The sequence below is a fragment of the Bos taurus genome, chromosome X, assembly GCF_002263795.3.
Source record: "Bos taurus isolate L1 Dominette 01449 registration number 42190680 breed Hereford chromosome X, ARS-UCD2.0, whole genome shotgun sequence".
Lineage (NCBI taxonomy): Eukaryota > Metazoa > Chordata > Mammalia > Artiodactyla > Bovidae > Bos > Bos taurus.
Window position 1 is genome coordinate 127056210 of NC_037357.1, and position 4362 is coordinate 127060571.

General features: G+C 46.9%; 1 pseudogene; it reads left to right on the forward strand.

Annotated features, from left to right (window-relative positions):
- Positions 1–2504: 2504 nt before the first annotated feature.
- LOC104970608 (dual specificity protein phosphatase 18-like) lies at positions 2505–3864 on the forward strand (annotated as a pseudogene).
- The last annotated feature ends 498 nt before the right edge of the window (positions 3865–4362 follow it).

Genomic DNA, 4362 nt, shown 5'->3' on the forward strand with positions numbered 1-4362 from the left:
CGCATCAGGTGGCCAAAGTATTGGAGTTTCAGCTTCAGCCCTTCCAATGAATATTCAGGACTGATTTCCTTTAGAATGGACTGGTTGGATCTCCTTGCAGTCCAAGGGACTCTCAAGAGTCTTCTCCAACACCACAGTTCAAAAGCATCAATTCTTTTGTGCTCAGCTTTCTTTATAGTCCAACTTTCACATCCATGCATGACTACTGGAAAAACCATAGCTTTGACTGGACAGACTTTGTTGGCAAAGTAATGTCTCTGCTTTTTAATATGCTGTCTAGGTTGGTCGTAGCTTTTCTTCCAAGGAGCAAGCATCTTTTAATTTCATGGCTGCACTCACCATCTACAGTGATTTTGGACTCCCAAAAAACAGTCTCTCACTGTTTCCATTGTTTCCCCAACTATTTGCCATGAAGTGATGGGGACCAGATGCCATGATCTTAGTTTTCTGAGTACTGAGTTTTAAGCCAACTTTTTCACTCTTCTCTTTCACTTTCATCAAGAGGCTCTTTAGTTCTTCTTTGCTTTCTGCATAAGGGTGGTGTCATCTGCGTATCTGAGATTATTGGTATTTCTCCCTGCCATCTTGATTCCATGTTGTGCTTCATCCAGCCCAGCATTTCACATGATGTTCTCTGCATATAAGTTAAATAAGCAGGGTGACAATATACAGCTTTGACATACTCCTTTCCTGATTTTGAACCAGTCTGTTGTTCCATGTCTAGTTCTAACTGTTGCTTCTTGACCTGCATACAGATTTCTCAGGAGGCAGGTAAGGTGGTCTGATATTCCCATCTCTTTAAAAATTTTCCACAGTTTGTTGTGATCCACACAGTACTTGGTGCATCTTCTTTAGACATCTTTATTGTTCTCAGTCTTTCTGTAATGCCTTGTAGCAGCACTCCTAAGAACTCTCTGGTAGTGGCTCATGAAAATATAAAATGTTCTCTTCCCATTTTCGCTATAGTCTTTGAAAACTTCCATGAAACAAAAAGACATGGCTTTTTGGTCTCTTGACTACAAGTCTCCAGTCAAGTATAGAGCTAAAGGTCTCTTTCTTGTCCTGTCATCTAAACTTTCCCCTCATCACTGTGATATTCCCTCATTCACTTACTCCTCCTCATCCCTATGTTCATGCACAGTGATGTCTTCCTAAAACTAGTGCTCCCAGCATCTGACTCTCTGTGATACATTTGGGCTTCTGGGGTGGGTAATCTGTCTTTATTTCTCTAAAAATCATCTCATTTCCCGGATTTCACACTCAATAGGAGAAACTTGACACTTAACTCCCAAGTAAGATTCCTTCTTTAGAACTAGGGGGAAAGTGGAAAGGGCTGAAATATTCATGTATTAATATGTATATAGCCTTATGTGATTTTGGATTATGTAAATATGAAATAATGAGATTAAAAACATACTTAAAATATCTCATTTCTAGGACAAAATTTGAAATAATTTGGACCTCCCCAGATAAGAAAAAAAAAAATAATCACACATGTTTAAAGCTGGTGAACTAATTGGAAACGATACTACTGCTGTGGTAGCTGATAAACAGAACTGCATGATGTTATTCTTTGTCAGTCCTACAGGACAGTTATTCTTGAATTATAGAAGTTTTAATTTATGAAAGATACTCTGGAAAATACCCTAGTATAAGCTGACTTCAATATTCTGTCCTCTTGTGGCTTGCTTTTGTGCCTGAGGTACAGCGGAGGGGACTGGGGAAAGCTAAAAGGAGGGTCAAATTTTGAATCTTGATGAGAAAGGGGAGAATTAGACACTGGATGAGCTGCTTCAAGGTCCACGTGACAATGGGCATCACTGTGAAAGGACAAGAGCCAGTGTTCCCATTTCTCTGTGGCATGCAGGACCACAGTGATATTTTCAAAACTGGCAACTCTGAGACCAGGAGGGGACGCAGGCAAGGATGTTCCAAGATGTCCATCAGCCATGTCAGCTTTGAGTCTCCCCCTAGTGGCTGCATTAGGAAAGACATCGATGCAAGGAATGTGTTAGTCGCTCAGTCGTCTCTTGAACTCTTTTCAACCCTACGGACTGAAGCCTGCCAGGTTCCTCTGACCATGGGATTCTCCAGGTGAGAATACTGGAGTGGGTAGCCATTCCCTTCTCCAGGCGAAAGGACTGTGAAAATGGTAGGTGCTGACAAACCAGTCCATGGGCACAGGAGAGGCATCTTTTGAAGGCTTTTATTGATACTTTGGGGTGGGAGGATGTTTTTGAGGGTCTGTGTGAGCAGGAAGAGTTCAATGCAAGAACTTTGAGATGCTGGTGATAATCACCCTGAATTTATGGACAGGCTACTTTGACCTTGGAATTCTTATGCTACCTGTCCACACTGGTATGGTAGCTTTGCTCCTTATTCTCTTGTTGGGCGTCAGCTATTTTACTTAACTCCTTCACCTTTGATTCCTTCCTTGTAGAATGGAGGCAAAGAATCACACTTAAAGAGATTTTTGTGAGAATTCAGCATTGCCATGGAGATGGAATGGGCAGAAGGAGTGGGCTGCGGTGTGGAGCAGACCCTACTTCTCGACTGACTGCTGCAGTCCCCGCATGATCGCAGGGAGGGTAACCGGATGAATTCAGGCCCAGCAGCTCCAGGACAGGGAGATGAGGCCAGCGTTTCTCCAGAGACCCAGCATGGCGCATTCCTCTCTGCGACAAGGGATCAGTACTGCGGAAACTGGAGCTGCGGGCAGCGGGGATAGTGGCTTCCTGGTTGTGACGGGTCTTCTCTCACCCGGAGACCCAAAGTTGCTACCTAAGTGAACTTACCCTCCCGCTTACGTGAGAGTGTGTTCCATGGACACAGCCTAGCAGGAAGATGCAGCCTTTTATGTCTCACTGGCTGCTGACCCACCAGTCGGATGACAGCATCCCTGCGGGCTTTCCTGTTTCAGTTCCGGCAGCCCTTGGTCAGTGGCCTCTCACCGTCAGGAGCAGCCCGTACATCAGCAGCAGGGTGGCCGCCAGCAACAAGCTCGTGCTCTCCAGCAACCACATCAGCACAGTCATCAGCCTCTTGGGGGAGACGGTGAGCACCTAATCTGAGGACATCCACTACGTGCAGGAGCCTGTGGACGACACACCTACTTCGCAGCTCGACACCGCCCCCCCCACCCCGCCCCCAGCAGACCGCATCACAAGGTGGAGAGGAAGCAGGGCCGTACCCTGCCACAATGTGCTGTTGGCTGAGCCCCTCTGCCACCCTCTGTCTCGCCTATCTCCTGAAGTACCAGGCCATGTCCCTGCTGGACACGCACACATGGACCAAGTCCTGCCAGCTCATCCTCCAGCCCAAAAATGGCTTTTGGGAACAGCTCATCTACCATGAGTTCCCGCTGTTTGGCAAGAACACCATGACCATGGTCACTTCCCCCATGGACATGATCCCTGACGTCTAGGAGAAAGAGGTCTGTCTGATGATTCCACTGTGAGCCATTCTGCCAGCCCTGGGGTCAGAAGTAGGGATCTGCCACTGATCCTCCACCAAGATCTCTGCTTAAACATTTTTCTTTTGTTGATACAGAAAAACCAGATGATGCCTTTTGTAAGGGCACCGAAAAACAAAGAGTGCTGTAGCTCTTAATCTTATCGTTCATATTTTTAAAGATTCAGCTTACTAAATGTAAGATAGTGAAGATAAGTTTCCTACCCAGTGGGTGACAGATGCTGAACCATGTGGTGCCCAGGTCAAGGGGACCAGCGCCCACTGCATGTGGCAAACCTGGAATCCTGCAGTCCTCCCCACGGCCAACTAACCCAGGAGTGAGTCTGCCACAATCCTGTCTCATTCTTTTGAAACTGAAGCCAGCCTTAAGCATCACGGCGCCTCTCATGCTTCTCACAGTAAGTGCCAACCTCTTGGGTAAGTAGATTTCAAGCAGTGCTCCAGAAGCCCTGGGGGGCCCCAAGCCAACCCTGCGTCCACCTTCAGCCACCAGGGCCCAATTCTGGTTCTCTAGATTGTATGCATAAGATAGTTTTCAAAGGAAGCATTCACTTGTATAAAATTTTTTTAAAAATTTGTTTTTTTTGAGCACCGCTGTACATGGCAAGCTCTCCTCCAGCTTTTGACGAAAGATGGCATTGGTCTCTGTCTCAGGGCATGTGTGGAGAGAAGGTCTGACGTTGGGCCTCAGAGGTTCCTTGCACAGGCCTCGGCCCAGAAGGCTGGAGCTGTGGACTGGCCTGGCTGGCCACGAGGGTCCACAGGGGCATGTGCCTGAGGGATGAATGAGTGGGCCCTATCAGTAGACACTGAAATCCAGAGCTGTTCCAGCCCCCCAGTTGTGCAAGGATCTGGGTCAAGGCCATCTATTCTAACCCATGGGTTTTCAAA